The sequence below is a fragment of the Mycteria americana genome, assembly GCF_035582795.1.
Source record: "Mycteria americana isolate JAX WOST 10 ecotype Jacksonville Zoo and Gardens chromosome Z unlocalized genomic scaffold, USCA_MyAme_1.0 Scaffold_18, whole genome shotgun sequence".
Lineage (NCBI taxonomy): Eukaryota > Metazoa > Chordata > Aves > Ciconiiformes > Ciconiidae > Mycteria > Mycteria americana.
The window spans coordinates 853,013-870,704 of NW_027445436.1; the positions used below are offsets into that span (position 1 = coordinate 853,013).

General features: G+C 44.1%; 1 long non-coding RNA gene across 1 annotated transcript in view; it reads right to left on the reverse strand.

Moving 5' to 3' along the window:
• The window catches only part of LOC142402955 (uncharacterized), a 904,242-nt gene that overhangs the window by 723,846 nt on the left and 162,704 nt on the right, over positions 1-17,692 (reverse strand). The gene's annotated exons all lie outside the window — the stretch shown is intronic.

Sequence of the window (17,692 nt, forward strand, 5' to 3'; positions counted from 1 at the left end):
TAGCTCAAGAGGAACTGTGAAAAGTGAGTTCATTCGGTAGTCCTCATCCTTTCAGAAGAAACTCAGCTATGGTCTTCACTCGTCAGAAAGCGATGCCCTCTGTGCTCGCCAGAGTGGATGTGGCTACCCAGATGGAGCTCCCACAAAAACATGCAGCCACCCAGGTCTCAGGCTGCAGGGAGTGCCAGGGCCTCTCACTGTTCATGGATGGCAGCAGTGAGGACAGCTGTGTGAGGTGCAACCAGGTGGATGATTTGCTCTGCATGGTGGCAGAACTACAGGAGGAGGTAGAAAGGTTAAGGAGCATCAGGGAGGCTGAGAAAGAGATAGACTGGTGGTGCCATGCTCTGCCCCCCTGAGACAGGAACAGGAGCAGCAGCAGCAGCCACCAGTAAGAACCCACAATCAAGGGGATCCTGTATCCCCCCCCCCACCAGGCTGAAGGCAGCAGCTCAAAGGAAAAGAATGAACAGAGGCAAGTCCATGCTCGTGGTGGCAGGCGAACGCCCTCCTTGCCCACCTCACCTTTCCAGGTGCCTCTGTACAACAGGTATGAGGCCCTGGAGGTGGAAGGCCAGTCAATGGAGGATGGGGATGACAGTCCATCTACACCAGAGCTGTTGCCTAGGTCAGAAAAGCATACCTCTCGTATCAACACCACCTCCCCAAGGAAGAGAAGATGGGTTATAGTTGTGGGCGACTCCCTTCTAAGGGGAACCGAGGGTCCGATATGCCGGACGGACCCTCCTCTTAGGGAAGTCTGCTGCCTCCCTGGGGCCCAGGTGAAGGATATCACTAGGATACTCCCTAGCCTGGTACAGCCCTTGGACTATTACCCTCTACTGCTCTTCCCTGTGGGGGGCAATGAAGCTGCAACACAAAGTCCTAGGGCAGTCAAAAGAGACTTCAAGGCCTTGGGACAGCTAGTAAGGGACTCTGGAGCACAGGTTATTTTCTCCTCTCTCCTTCCAGTTGTGGGCAGCGACACTAGAAGGAACAGAGGTACCCAATCTATCAACTCATGGCTCCGTGGCTGGTGTCATCGCCACGGTTTTGGTTTTTTTGATAACGGGATGGCCTACACAGCACCAGGTTTGCTAGCGTCTGATGGGATTCATCTTTCTCAAAGGGGAAAGAGAATCTTTGCTCAGGAGCCTGCAGGGCTCATCGACAGAGCTTTAAACTAGACTTGAAGGGGGAGGGGGATAATATCAGGCTTGCCCGAGGGAAGCTGAGGGACGACGTGCCACGGTTAGAGGGAGCGGGTGCTAGCGAGGGCACTCAGCCTGTGTCTCTGAGATGTGTGGGGTACACTGGGGCACAGCCAAAGTCGAACGGAGTTGAGCTAGGGGATACTGAGGCAATAGGAGCCAAGAGGGAAACACCAGTGAAACACCTCAAAGCACGTAAGGGGATGTTCCTCTATGAAGGAGACACGGATGACAGCCCAGCTGAAGTGCCTCTACACCAATGCACGCAGCATGGGCAACAAGCAGGAGGAATTGGAAGCCATTGTGCATCAGGAAAACTATGATATGGTGGCCATCACAGAAACGTGGTGGGATGACTCGCACAACTGGAGTGCGGCGATGGATGGCTATAAACTCTTCAGGAGGGATAGGCGAGGCAGGAGAGGTGGTGGGGTAGCCCTGTACGTCAGGGAGTGTCTGGATAGTTTAGAGCTCGATGATGGTGATGATAGGGTGGAGTGTCTATGGGTAAGAATCAGGGGGAAGGCCAACAAGGCAGATATTGTGGTGGGAGTCTGTTACAGACCACCCAACCAGGATGAGGAGACTGATGAACTATTCTATAAGCAGCTGGGAGAAGCCTCACGATTGCTAGCCCTTGTTCTTGTGGGGGACTTCAACCTACTGGATGTCTGCTGGAAATACAATACAGCAGAGGGGAAACAGTCTAGGAGGTTCCTGGAGTGTGTGGCAGATAACTTCCTGACACAGCTGGTGAGTGAGTGTCGTGGTTTAGCCCCAGCCGGCAGCTAAGCACCACGCAGCTACTCGCTCACTCCCCCCCCCGTGGGATGGGGGAGAGAATTGGAAGAGCAAAAGTAAGAAAACTCGAGGGTTGAGATAAAGACAGTTTAATAGGTAAAGCAAAAGCCGCGCACACAAGCAAAGCAAAGCAAGGAATTCATTCACTACTTCCCATGGGCAGGCAGGTGTTCAGCCATCTCCAGGAAAGCAGGGCTCCATCACATGTAATGGTTACTTGGGAAGACAAACGCCATCACTCCGAATGTCCCCCCTTTCCTTCTTCTTCCCCAGCTTTATATGCTGAGCATGATGTCATATGGTATGGAATAGCCCTTTGGTCAGTTTGGATCAACTCTCCTGGCTGTGCCCCCTCCCAGCTTCTTGCGCACCTGGCAGAGCACGGGAAGCTGAAAAGTCCTTGACTAGTGCAGCAACAACTAAAACATCTCTGTATTATCAACACTGTTTTCAGCACAAATCCAAAACATAGCCCCATACCAGCCACTATAAAGAAAATTAACTCTATCTCAGCTGAAACCAGGACAGTGAGCCAGCTAGGGAAGGTGACCCGCTGGACCTCTTGTTCACGAACAGAGAAGGACTTGTGAGCCATGTGGTGGTTGGAGGCCATCTTGGGCAGAGTGATCACGAAATGATAGAGTTTTTGATACGTGGAGAAGCGGCGAGGGGGGTCAGCAGAACTGCCACCTTGGACTTCCGGAGGGCAGACTTTGGCCTGTTTAGGAGACTGGTCGACAGAGTCCCCTGGGAGGCAGCCCTAATGGGCAAAGGAGTCCAGGAAGGCTGGATATTCTTCTAGAAGGAAGTACTAAAGGCACAAGAGCAGGCTGTCCCCAGGTGCCGAAAGACGAGGCAGCAGGTGCCGAAAGACGAGGCAGCAGACTACAAAGGTGTAGCAAGGCTGTGCAGGGAGAAAATTAGAAGGGCCAAAACTGAGCTGGAGCTCAATCTGGCTGCTGCTGTAAAAGACAACAAAAAATACTTCTTCAAATACATTAGCAGCAAAAGGAGAGCTACGGAGAATCTCCAGCCCCTAGTAGACAGGGGAGGGAGCATCATAGTGACCGAGGATGAGGAAAAGTCTGAGGTACTTAATGCCTTCTTTGCCTCAGTCTTTAATAGCAGGGCCAATTGTTCTCTGGGTACCCAGCCCCCTGAGTCGGAAGATAGGGACAGGGACCAGAATGGAGCCCCCATAATCCAGGGGGAAATGGTTAGTGACCTGCTGCACCACTTAGACATTCACAAGTCTATGGGGCCTGATGAGATCCACCCGAGAGTACTGAAGGAACTGGCAGAAGAGCTCACCAAGCCCCTTTCCATCATTTACCATCAGTCCTGGCTAACTGGGGAGGTCCCAGTTGACTGGAGATTAGCAAATGTGACACCCATCTACAAGAAGGGCCGGAAGGAGGACCCAGGGAACTACAGGCCTGTCAGCCTGACCTCTGTGCCGGGGAAGCTGATGGAGCAGATCATCCTGAGTGCTATAACACGGCATGTAGAGGATAACCAAGGGATCAAGCCCAGTCTTGCCAATATCTCTCTTTCAGGTGGAGAATAGCAGGCCTTGGATTCTCTGTATCCCTGACTCCAAAACCCTAGGGGTCGACCTCGAGTCTCCCCTGGTGCTTTCTGCCAGAGGCTCCAGGTAGGGCCATTCTCCCCGGCTGCGGTGTAGAGCACATTCTTTACATCTTGCCCTGCCTGGACTGGCCCAAGGGCTACTGCATGAACTATCTCCCGTTTAATTTGTTCAAAGGCTTGTTGTTGCTCAGGGCCCCATTTGAAATCGTTCTTCTTCCAGGTCACTTGACAGAGAGGGCTTACGATCAGACTGTAATTTGGAATATGCATCCTCCAAAAACCCACAACGCCTAAGAAAGCTTGTGTTTCCTTTCTGCTAGTTGGTGGAGACATGGCTGTTATTTTGTTAATCACATGCATTGGGACATGACGACGTCCATCTTGCCATTTTATTCCTAAAAACTGGATCTCCTGTGCAGGTCCCTTGATCTTACTTTGTTTTATGGCAAAACCGGCTTTCAGGAGAATCTGGACTATTTTCTTCCCTATCTCAAAAACTTCTTCTGCTGTATTGCCCCACACGATGATGTCATCAATGTATTGCAGATGTTCTGGAGCTTCAGAACAGGCCTGTCTATTTCCCTTTGGGGAACTACAGGCCTGTCAGCCTGACCTCGGTACCGGGGAAGCTGATGGAGCAGATCATCCTGAGTGCCATCACATGACACGTAGAGGACAACCAAGGAATCAAGCCCAGCCAGCATGGGTTCAGGAAAGGCAGGTCCTGCTTGACCAACCTGATCTCCTTCTACAACAAGGTGACCCACCTAATGGATAAGGGGAAGGCTGTGGATGTTGTCTATCTAGACTTCAGTAAAGCCTTTGACACGGTTTCCCACAGCATTCTCCTGGAGAAACTGGCTGCTCATGGCTTGGATGGGAGTACTCTTTGCTGGGTAAAGAACTGGCTGGATGGCCGGGCCCAAAGAGTGGTGGTGAATGGAGTTTACTCCAGTTGGTGGCTGGTCACAAGTGGTGTCCCCCAGGGCTCTGTGTTGGGGCCAGTTCTGTTTAATATCTTTATCAATGATCTGGACAAAGGGATCGAGTGCACCCTCAGTAAGTTTGTAGACGACACCAAGTTGTGTGGGAGTGTTGATCTGCTTGAGGTAGGAAGGCTCTGCAGAGGGACCTGGACAGGCTGGATCAATGGGCCGAGGCCAATTGTATGAGGTTTAACAAGGCCAAGTGCAAGGTCCTGCACTTGGGCCACAGCAACCCCATGCAACGCTACAGGCTTGGGGAAGAGTGGCTGGAAAGCTGCCTGGCAGAAAAGGACCTGGGGGTGTTGGTTGACAGCCAGCTGAATATGAGCCAGCAGTGTGCCCAGGCGGCCAAGAAAGCCAATGGCATCCTGGCTTGTATCAAAAATAGCGTGGCCAGCAGGACTAGGGAAGTGATTATCCCCCTGTAGTTGGCACTGGTGAGGCTGCACCTTGAATACTGTGTTCAGTTTTGGGCTCCTCACTACAAGAGAGACATTGAGGTGCTGGAACATGTCCAGAGAAGGGCAATGAAGCTGGTGAAGGGTCTAGAGCACAAGTCTTATGAGGAGCGGCTGAGGGAACTGGGGTTGTTTAGCCTGGAGAAAAGGAGGCTGAGGGGAGACCTTATTGCTCTCTATAACTACCTGAAAGGAGGTTGTAGAGAGGTGGGGGTCGGTCCCTTCTCCCAGGTAACTAGTGATAGGACAAGAGGAAATGGCCTCAAGTTGGGCCAGGGGAGGTTTAGACTGGATATTAGGAAATTTTTCTTCACTGAAAGGGTTATCAAGCATTGGAACAGGCTGCCCAGGGAAGTGGTTGAGTCGCTATCCCTGGAGGTATTTAAAAGATATTTGGATGAGGTGCTTAGGGACATGGTATAGTGGTGGGCTTGGTAGTGTTAGGTTTACGGTTGGACTCGATCTTAAAGGTCTTTTCCAACCTATACAATTCGGTGATTCTGTGATTCTGTATTTATCACCAAGGTTTCTAAAAATAGATTTTCATCATACAACTATTCAAGGGCATTTAAGTAGGGTGTTTTTGAAAGTATCTAAAGTTAGGGACCCGAAGTCCCTATACAGAGAGAGAGAGATAGATAGAAAGAGAGATGGACCCCCCAGAGAGCATTTCAGAGCTCCTGTGTTACTTTAGCACATTGCAACATCACTGCTCTTAAAGATTTTGGTTTACGATATTTAATTAGTTTTGTTTTATCTCTTTGAGACAGCCTGAAAGTCTTGGATAAAAAAGTGCTGGAGTCTCTCCCAGTTAATAGTCTGCTTTTGTCTGGACACTCTCAATATTGTGTCTTGCTCCTTGCTAGCAATCACACAGAGGTCACAGTGCTATTCCCTCTGGGAAATTACCCCATTGTTTGCAGAATAATAAGAGCTTCCTGTACAGAGTATGTTTATTTTAAACTCTAGGATAGCAGAGTGCATTTCTGCCATAAATGTAGTAGGGTCAGTTCTATTACTCCTTTTATATGTTCAATATGCTCTAGAATCTGACTATGGATTCAGATCCTTCAAGTACCACATATGTGGCAAGGGTCATCAAAGTCAATAGTAATCACATGCCTGAAATTTAGCATGTGAGTCTTTGTAAAATGAGTGTCTTGCTTATATCTTGGTTGTTTTCCAGTTCTAACAGTTGCATTTTAGCTTGAGCTCTCACTTTCTACCATTATCTGTACTTCTCAGAATTGCACCTTCCCTGGGCTTTTCAGACCTTCCTGTCTTCTTTTCTTTCTCTGACTGCTTGCCACATCTCTTTTTGTTTCTTCAGCATCTCTTAGTCATTTATATAAGGTCATCAGAATGGCCATAGTGGGTCAGTCCATCATCTCTAGCATATAGATACATAATCTACAGCGACTGGACATGAAGCATACTTTCCTGGCCCCCAGCTATTTGTTTTTCAGACATTCTGAAGCAGCCATGATATCTTTGCATTTACTAACACTAATAATTTCTCCTCTTTGCCCTTTTTTATGGGTCTGTCTCCTTTCTTTTTACATGTTTTTGAAGCCAAGCTCATCTATCATCTCTTTATCTTGGTTACTCATGGTATCTTTTTATCAAAGTCTTTGGGTCCAGATTTTATTTTTATTTCTGCAGCATGCACTTACTGTTCTTAGCCAGAGACATGGGAGGAATTTGTGCAAGGTACTGTTCAAACACAGAGCAGGAAGATAGATCTTACTCCAGTGCACTCACCATTTAATTATAAGATGAGAAACACAGGTGGATAAAAGTGGGAGTGTTTGGATAGGATGACAGTGGATGGCTCTGCACAGTGATACAGGCATCACAGTAAATCAAAGTTTTAAAGACATTTTTCTTTCTTTACCCACTTCCTTTCTGATATTACTTTAGGTAAACAGTCATCTTCCCTGCGTTTCAGGATTGTTCATCTGCTTTTTATCCTCACGGTGGCCTCTCTCTCTTGCCTGCAAAATCAGATTGTGTAAACTTTCACTGCTTTTTTCATTTTATTATGAAGAATCAAAGATTTCTTTTCCCGTTCACATCACTAAATCAGGGGGAGGGAAAAGAAGCTGGAAAAACTATCACCTAAAAGAAATAATCTTGCTTATGTTTGATAACTGAAGAACATCTCTAGAAATGTTCTATCTGAATAGCCCTTTTACAAATTCTAAGTCCTCCTCTTCTGATGATCAACAATTTTATACACTACATGAGGAGAACCTTGTCATGTACTGCCCTTGAAAAGAGCTTGTGGGTTTCTGGGCCATGCAAAAGTCTGCTGGCTAATAGGAAATAATAAAAACTGAAGCTGAAACCTAAACTGAAAACATGAGCTGGATGCTGGCAGAGAAACTGGATGGTCTAGACATGTTTTTTCTGTGGTGTTGCTCTCGGACCCACTGAATTCTTAGAATTTAAAAGGCAAACAAAATCAGACATATTTGAATGCATGTCTTAGCATGTCTTCCCTCTTAGCTGAGAATCAACTCTCATAAAATTATCAGACTGATAGTATCTTACTGTCTGTTTGCTCCATATGTAAAAAATCAATTCTCATTTCCAGAAAAATCTGTGAGCTATTTTTAACAATTGTACCAAATGTGCTATTTTAATATGAAAATATACATCTTTAGCTCTTTCTTAAATGCAAGAAAAATACTTAGTACTGTTTAAAATAGCTGTAATACTCCTCATGAAAACTACTCAGTAAAGAAAGTTAGAAATTCCTTCTTATAAGCAAGCACACGTGAATTTGTGCTTTTGATTTTTTTTTTTTTTACATTTATTTTGTTAAATCCAGAAGAAGACTGAATAAGTGGTTTTGGTTGTGGGTTTTTTCCCCAAAGCTAACCAAATAGGAAAAAGGTGCAGAAAATCTTGGAAAATTAATTTTAGATATGTGGTAACAATTTCTCCATTGTCTGCAGACATTGTGATGGAAAGAATATGTATTTTCAAAACTATATTGTTTCCGTGAAAAGCCGAAATCAGAACTCAATAGTCGGGATGACTATTAAGCAGGTATTCTTTATTGCAGCGCTGGGCAGCACTGGGGATCGCTCCGCCACAAGTGCTCCGACAAACAAGCAAGATCACAGAGGTTATATGTTGCAAAATATACATATTCATAAGATTAATTTATATAAACATGAGATTTCTTGGAACTCATTAATATATGTAAATGTCCCCGACGCAGGCGTACTTAAGTCCTTAGGTGGTCGTTAGGGATCCTCTGGTGGTCGTTGGAGGAAGTCAGTAGTCTTCATCACTCTGACCGCTGACTGAACTTTGTCTTTACGCATGCTCAGTCCATCTTTGTCTTGCTCATACTTTCCTTACATATCCAAAATCAGGTGGTTCTTGTGTAGTTTCTCCTTATCAGCCCTTTCCAGGGACACAGGGCCTGAAGAATTCCTTTTATCTATCTTCATTACAACTATCTCAGCTAACCAAGGATTTAACACAGGCAAAGCATTCTTACTCTAATGATTAGGTCAAATAAAGAAAGCTCGTTAGCAATTCTGCTATCTAAGTTTACTGGCAAGCTAGGCCAAATTATCTGCGAAAGGGAGACTAAAAGAAAACATTGAGCAACCAAGATATTTACAGGATTTCTTTTTTTGTCTTTGGGATTTTAGCTCTTTTCATTCCCCCCTTTTCTTTAAACTTTGTAAATTCTTTTACAAAGGTTCTAAATTAAAAGTCATTACTACTTCCACATATTTCTTTCAATTATTCGCTTTACACAGCCAACACAAATGGCAAGGATGATAACAATTATTATCATAACAATTAGCCCTTCTAATAATGTAGCCAGCCATCCTTTCAGTGACCATCCTCCTAGGGTCTGCAGAATTTTATTTAGCCAATTATTTTCTGCAGTCTCTCGGAGAGCTTTACTATCTTTTGCTACTCTTTTCATCTCATCTAACTGTCTTTGCAAATCATCAGTCACATTGGGTATGTGGACACAGCAATGTTCTGTATCTAGTTTTAAGTATCCACATACCCCTTGTTCTTTAATCAATAGTAAATCTAATGCTAACCTATTCTGTATGGTCATCTTAGTATTTGCTTGAACCTGCCTGTTAATAATTTGAAACCCTTTCTGGGTAGCTCTTGATAGTGCTTCTACTTGCCAAGTCAAATTATCTATCAGTATTCTATTTTCTAATGCCATTAGTCCTGGTAACAAAAAACTTTGAATTCCCCAGCTGAATTCCACAGCAGAGGTAGGTCCTGCCCATGAATCGCCTTCCGGTTCTCGTTTTACTTTTCCCCAATACGTGGTTTTAATTGGACTTTGCTTCCAAGTCGGGCAGAGTGTCAGAAGTCCTAGGGTTACTTGTCTCCCTGTTGATCCTAGTTTTAATCGAGTAGTCCAATATCCATCTGATGTTACCCACACAGTGTAGCCAGGAGAAGGAATCTTTTGCCTACATTCTTGGGAATGATTTTGAGCGCATTTCTGCTGTAATTCCAAAGTGGAATTGAGAACGTTGATCAAAGACTGATTTACCTTTGTGGGGCACCTCCAATTTGTCCTACTAGTATCAGACATTGCCTTTATGCTCCAATCAATGCACCAGGCGTTATTTCCTATATACTTCCAAAATCCCTCTACTGGCTTAACCCAAGTTTTGGGAGGCTGTCTAAGTTTCTCGCATTCAGGTGATTTTACCTTTTTCCCTTCCTGAATTGAATCAAAAATACACATTACTAGTTTACCCAGGGCAGTTCCTCCTCCTGATACAAAGCCAAAGTCCTTTTCGCTATAATCTTTAGGACATTTTCCTCCTCTTGGTTTAGCAATTATAGTTTTGTTTCCTATGGTCACCGGATCTTGTAGTACATTCAAAACTCTATCCCTGCAGTCTCCTTTCTGGTCTAAATAGTATCTTACTCCAGCCTTATTTAATTCTTGGGTCATTTTGTCATAATATTCTAGCATTGTCAAATTCACAGGTATGATTCCCCATGGGATAGGTTGGCCTGCAGATTGAGGAATTGGGAGGCAAGCAGTTACACTTGTCAAATTTCGCATTTTACCAAATCCTTGAATGAGCTCTAACATTAAATTGTTAGCATCCTTTTCACACAAACTTTTACACACTAGTAAACAAGCGCATAGCAGCATCAGTAAAACTACTTTCGGGTCAATCTTACGGACGTTGGTCCCGTAGGCTGAGATTTCCATGGTCCAGTAGGTGCTTTCTTAATTCTCGAATAGTGGATCCACGCAGCGTGCTTCTCAAGCTTAACTGCAGTGTAGGTTGTGAGCAGAACTTGAAAAGGGCCACTCCATTTCTCTTCAAGAGGGTCACCTGAAATATTTTTAACATAAACCCAATCCCCAGGTTTAAACAAGTGCACCGGAGAATCTAAACCCCACGCTCTGGTAGATACCACTAATTTATTTACTTCTTGTAATTGTTTTCCTAATGCTATTAGATATTGCCGTAAGCTAATTTCCCCTGCTTGGGTGAGATCTTGCCCTCGATATCTGGTTTGAAATGGTCTCCCATATAAAATCTCAAAGGGACTCAATTTCTCTTTAGTCCTTGGTTTAGTTCGAAGTCTCAATAATGCAATTGGGAGGGCCTGATCCCATCTCAAGTTGGTTTCCTGACAAATTTTGCTCAATTGTGTTTTTATCATATGGTTCATTTTCTCTACCTGTCCACTTGCTTGTGGGCGGTAGGCTGTATGCAATTTCCAATTAATTTCTAAAAACTTACTAGCTTGCTGAACTACCTGTGACACAAAGTGTGGCCCTCTGTCAGAGGAGATAACTTCTGGCACTCCAAACCTAGGAATAATTTCTCTTAATAAAACTTTTGTTACTTCTCGAGCTTTATTTGTTCTGCAAGGGAAAGCTTCAGGCCATCCAGAGTAGGTATCTGTTAACACCAACAGATACCTATACCCCCCTTTTCTAGGGAGCTCCGAAAAGTCTATTTGCCAGTTTTGACCTGGAACATTTCCTTTGCCTATGCTTCCAAATTTTACACGATTTTCTACCTTTGGGTTATTTTTCAAACATGTCTCACACCTATCAACCACACTTTTCACAGTTTGAAACAAATTTCTAGCCACTATCTGCTTAGTGAGAGAGTTATACAGAGCTTCAGTTCCCCAGTGAGTTTCATCATGTTCAGTCTTTGTCAGTGCCCACAGTAGTCTAAAGGGGATTATTATCCTGTTATCTTTTAACACTGCCCATCCTGATAGGCCAATTTTAGCCTCTAAGTCAGTAATTAACTTCTGATCCTTTTCATCGTATTCAGCTGATTCAGGTAGTGGCAAAGATTTTTCAGGAATTAAACTTAGTATCTCACCTTGTTCCGCTGCTTGCCTTGCTTCATAATCAGCCAACTTATTTCCCACTTCCCTGTCAGTGTTACCTTTCTGATGTCCTTTGCAGTGCATAATCGCCACTGCTGACGGAAGTTGCACAGCTTCTAAAAGTCGCAGTATTATATCAGCGTGTTTTATACCTTTCCCTTGAGCGGTTAAGAGTCCTCGCTCCTTCCAAATTGCTCCGTGAGCATGCACTACGCCAAAGGCATATTTTGAATCTGTCCATATATTCACGCGCAATCCTTTGGCAAGCTCCAGTGCTCTCACTAAGGCAACTATTTCGGCTCGTTGTGCAGATGTGCCTTTAGGGAGTGACTTTGCTTCCACCACCTGATCTGTGGTGGTCACAGCATATCCTGCCATTCGAACTCCATTCTTTACAAAACTACTCCCATCGGTATACCAAGCGTGGTCAGCTTCTTCCAGTGGCTCATCCTTCAGGTCAGGCCTGCTTGCGTATACGGTCTCAATGGTTTCTATACAATCATGTACAACAGTCTTCATTTCCTTCTTATTACTTAGAAAAGAAGCGGGGTTAATTACAGCGGATGTAACGATTTCAATATCGTCCTGTTCCATCAGGACTGCTTGATACTTCAGAAACCTTGATGGTGACAGCCAATGTCCTCCTTTTTGTTCCAAAACGGAAGTTACAGCATGGGAAGTATGCACAACCATCTTTTGTCCCAAGGTAAATTTTCGAGCTTCTTGAATGATCAAAACAACAGCGGCAACTGCCCGAAGGCATCCCGGCCATCCTTTACTCACCTCATCCAATTGTTTGGAAAAATATGCTACTACTCGTTTATAAGGACCCAGCCTCTGGGCTAGAATTCCCAAAGCCACTCCTTGTCTCTCATATGAGAACAACCAGAAGGGCTTTGTTATGTCTGGCAGGCCCAAAGCTGGAGCTCTCATTAATTCCAATTTCAATTCTTTGAATGCCCTCTTGGCTTCATCAGTCCATGTTAACTGTGTCTGACTATTTTTCAACAGTTCGTACAAGGGTTTAACTAAAAGTCCATAATTATAAATCCATAATCGACACCAACCTGTCATTCCCAGAAAGGTTCGCAGCTCTTTTATTGTGGTCGGTTCTGGGGTCCTGCAAATGGCTTCTTTTCGGTCATTCCCGAGCTGTCTCTGTCCTTTAGAAATCACAAATCCCAAGTAGATTACTTCTTTTTTCAAGATCTGGACTTTCTGCAACGATACTCGATAACCACTTAGTCCAAGAAAATTTAACAAACTCACAGTCCATTCCTTACATTCTTCTTCTTTTTCCGTAGCTATCAGAATATCATCCACATATTGCAAAAGGGTACCATTTCCTGGAGGCCTTTCCCAGACCTCTAATTCTTTAGCCAATTGATTTCCAAAAATTGTGGGGCTATTCTTAAATCCTTGAGGTAACACTGTCCAGGTTAGTTGGGTTTTCCGTCCTGAATCAGGGTTTTCCCACTCAAAGGCAAAAAAGTTGCGGCTTTCAGGGGCCAAGGTGAGGCAAAAGAATGCATCTTTCAGATCTAGTACTGTGAACCATTCATAGGTTTCTTTTAAACTGGTCAATAAAGTGTATGGGTTTGCCACTACCGGGTGCAAATCTTCAACTATCCGATTTATTGCTCGTAGGTCTTGCACCAATCGGTAGGTTTTGCCATCAGGCTTTTTGACAGGCAGAATGGGAGTGTTGTACTCTGAAGAGCATTCAGTCAATAATCCGAATTTTATAAATTCATCTATAATATGTTTCACTCCTCGTCTATCTTCCAATTTCAAAGGATATTGTTTCACCCTAATGGGTCGTGCTCCTTCTTTGAGTTTAACAACAACCAATTCCGCATTTTTAGCTTTTCCAGGTATTCCCGAGGCCCATACTCCTGGGTATACCTGGTCTTTTATTTCCTGCATAATTTCTTCTTCTCTAACTTGGGGTTCAGTGAGAGCCAAACTTAAAATTTCAATGTGGTTTTCTTCTGGTATTTTAAATTCGATTTCCCCATCTTTAAATCTTATTTCAGCATTCAATTGTTCTAATAAGTCCCTTCCCAAAAGTGGTCTAGGAGCTTCAGGCAAGTAGAGGAATTTATGAATCCCTACACTTTTTCCAATTTTAAATTTCAATGGTCTTAGAAAGAAAGCCCTCTCAACCTGCCCTGTTGCTCCCACAATGTTAACAGTTTGTTTACTCACGGGCAATAAAGTCTGATTTAATACTGAAAATGTGGCACCTGTATCTATTAAAAATTCTACAGGTTTTTCTTCTTTCCCTAGCTGAATTTTTACCAAGGGTTCTGCTAGGGAAGATTCCCCTGGTCCCCATCAATTTTCTTCCGTGTTGGCTACCATCACCGGTTTGCCCAGTCTCGGGCAATCTTTTTTCCAGTGCCCCAGTTGTTTACAATAGACGCACTGATCTTTCAAGAGGGGTTGATTTCCTCTCTTCCCTCTAAGTGGGGCACTTGCACCACTTCTCATAACTCCTCTCCCCTCATTGCTGTTGCTCCGAGGGGGATCTGACCTTCTACGGTGCGCAAAGCAGCTACTGTAGCATTAGCAATTGTTTTACCCATTTGTTTTTCCTTTCGACTATCTCTATTCCGATACACTTGCCAAGCAGTTTCCAATAACCTTTCCAAGTCCCTTGCATCTGCCCCTTGCACTTTCTGTAATTTCCTTCTAATATCATCCACCGACTGTCCCAGAAACAGAAATATTAGCTGACTTTTACCTTCTTGAGAGGTAGGGTCTAAAGGAGTATATTTCCGCATTCCTTCCTTTAGCCGATTCAAAAAGTCAGTAGGTGACTCCTTTTTATCTTGTTTTATCTCATACAGCTTAGACCAATTTACTGATTTTGGGACAGCATTTCTTATTCCGTACGCAATCCATTCCCTGTACCGCCCTAGTAAATTCCTGGTTCCCGTCTGGTTAGGGTCCCAGCCGGGATTTGTAATTGGAACATGATTATCCACTGTTCCTGGCAGAGTCCCAGCCAGCACCAGAGCCTGCACCTGAGTCCTAGCTGCTCTCACAACCATCTGTTTTTCTGATTCACTGAACACTGCATCCAGCATTGCATCCACATCCTCCCAGTCAGGGTCCTGGGTTTTCACAATCAATTCAAATCCTTTAGCAACCCTCTCAGGGTCGTCCCGATAACTCCCTGCAGTAACTCGCCAGCCGTCCAAGTCTGCTAAAGTGAAAGGTACTTTAATTCTAACAGGTCCTCCCACTCCCATCGCTTGTCTTAAGGGAGCCTGTATCGCAGGTCCCACTTTGCTTCGGGTCCTGGTGGTTATGGGAGAAAACCTAATATCTGTTTCCTCTCTCTCTCTCATCTCCGGCTCTTCTCTCCCAACAGCACCCGCATCTCCTTCTCTATCACCTTCCCTTTCTAGCGGAGGCAAATAATCCTCTAACCTTTCATTCTGCGAACCAACTTTCAAACATCTCTGTCCAATGCTACACGCCGAGCAACACCTTTTCAATATCCTATTTTGCTTATTTCTCTCCTTTTCTATCGCCAAGACCATAGGGTCCTGGGGCGCCAAATTAATTCCGCACTCTTTCTGCCACTCAGGGTGATTCCGCAGAGTGAAAAACATATCTGCATAAACCACCTCATCCCATTTTCCTTCCCGCCGCAAAAATAACATGAGTTGCAACAAAGTATTATACTTCAAAGTTCCGTTCAAAGGCCATTTTTCACCATCTTCTAATTTGTACAGGGGCCACCACTGATCACAATATTTGATTAATGTTTTCTTATTCACACTCCCACCTGGTGGTCCCCCTATCTCTTTCCAGTGTGCTAAGATACATCCTAGGGGGCTTTTCTTTACAATACCACCACTTTGCTGTCCCCCCATTCTACCTTATTGATTCTGTACTTCTGTTATTCTCCCACAGATTATTTTAATAACCTCAACCTGTCGCGCTTTATTCTCCCACTCTGACCACGTTCCACAATTCTCACATTGAATAAACAATTCACAAGGAAAAGCGGTTCACATTCATTTTCAGGATGAGACACACAGGTCTCCAGGTTTTCCACACTCACTTTGCAGTCACACTGTGTTTCAGTCACTCACCAGTCACACCAGAGTTAACTCAGCTCATTCACGCTTAGTTGCCGATTTCGCAGTGCCTAACAAATATATCCAAATTCAATACCAATAAACCAATATCCGAGTTTGGTGCCAGTAAATCCATACCACCAACAGTACAAACTCATGCGGGTTTCATAAGTGTACCAATACCAAAAGGCACGTTCTTGCAGAAGTACAAGGCTTAACCCGTGCCTGTACCAACGTACCACCAACAGTACAAACTCATGCGGGTTTCATGAGTGTACCAATACCAAAAAGCACGTTCATGCAGAAGTACAAGGCTTAACCCGTGCCTGTACCAACGTACTAAATACCAAATGTATACCCTCAGGCACTAGTAGCCTGGTATACGGCGCTCAGCGTAGGACGTCTCCTACGACTTATGAGAACCTTCCAAATGACCGGTCCCAAATTCCAAAACAGAAAAGATTTAAAGAATACCTTTTTCCTTTAGATGGTCCTTGTCTGCTCCCGCAGTGATCCGATTGAGGCGAGGAGTCCCTCCGGGAAATCCCGGGGGTACCCTAGGGAGTCCTGTTCTCAGCGGGTCCTGCAGCCGAGCAGAGCGGGTCCCACCTGGGTCGCCAAACTGTTTCCGTGAAAAGCCGAAATCAGAACTCAATAGTCGGGATGACTATTAAGCAGGTATTCTTTATTGCAGCGCTGGGCAGCACTGGGGATCGCTCCGCCACAAGTGCTCCGACAAACAAGCAAGATCACAGAGGTTATATGTTGCAAAATATACATATTCATAAGATTAATTTATATAAACATGAGATTTCTTGGAACTCATTAATATATGTAAATGTCCCCGACGCAGGCGTACTTAAGTCCTTAGGTGGTCGTTAGGGATCCTCTGGTGGTCGTTGGAGGAAGTCAGTAGTCTTCATCACTCTGACCGCTGACTGAACTTTGTCTTTACGCATGCTCAGTCCATCTTTGTCTTGCTCATACTTTCCTTACATATCCAAAATCAGGTGGTTCTTGTGTAGTTTCTCCTTATCAGCCCTTTCCAGGGACACAGGGCCTGAAGAATTCCTTTTATCTATCTTCATTACAACTATCTCAGCTAACCAAGGATTTAACACAGGCAAAGCATTCTTACTCTAATGATTAGGTCAAATAAAGAAAGCTCGTTAGCAATTCTGCTATCTAAGTTTACTGGCAAGCTAGGCCAAATTATCTGCGAAAGGGAGACTAAAAGAAAACATTGAGCAACCAAGATATTTACAGGATTTCTTTTTTTGTCTTTGGGATTTTAGCTCTTTTCAATATATGGAAAATGGAGTATGGAAATGTTCGGGCAATCTGTAATAGCAGACAGCATATCTCAAAGTGAGGGTCAACAGCCAGACATCCACAAGCTTAAAGTTCTGTCTTTCTAACAGGATTCTACACAAAAAAATCCTCAATATTTCTCTCTTTATGACAATGAGGGAGAATATCACTGCTGCCTATTTAGTTCTCTGTCTGCTGCAGAAATGACAGTGGATGTGCTTGTCACTGAGAAAAGAGCAGAAAGCACCGAACCAAACAGCTGCCGCTGTGGTGACACAGAACCACATTGCAAAGGGAATACTAATAAGCCCAAACAGTACATACTGGAGAAGGGAAGACTTCGTTTGTATCTCACAGGGTACTGTAAAAAACAGCCCCAGCACTTGAGAGGGATCATTAACAGCATGATAAGAGGTAATTCAATACCGGCTCTGCAGTGCTCATACCAACTATCGAGATTTTCTTTCATTTACCTAGAACTAAAAAAGAAACTTAAATGGTTTGAAATTGGTATGCTTACTACTAAACATACAAACAGCAGAGAGTGCAGCAATGGTAGAAACATTTTGCATTTTTTACCCAAGTACAGCTGCTCTTATGTGGCTAGTGGCAGAATTTACCATAAAAATAGATTTAACTACTTTATGAATGCTTACTATTTCATGTTGATTACTGGTGGTTTAAGCCAAAATTTGCACCCATTCCACTAGACCAATGAGTATTATTAGAGCCTAGAATTAGCTTTGAGTAAAACTTACTACATAGTTCAAAAAAAATAAAGAGAAAGAGGCTTTTTCCCTTTTTTCCTCCCATACAGTCAGATATGTTAGGCAGTGTGTTAATTCCAATTGTTATAATACTGT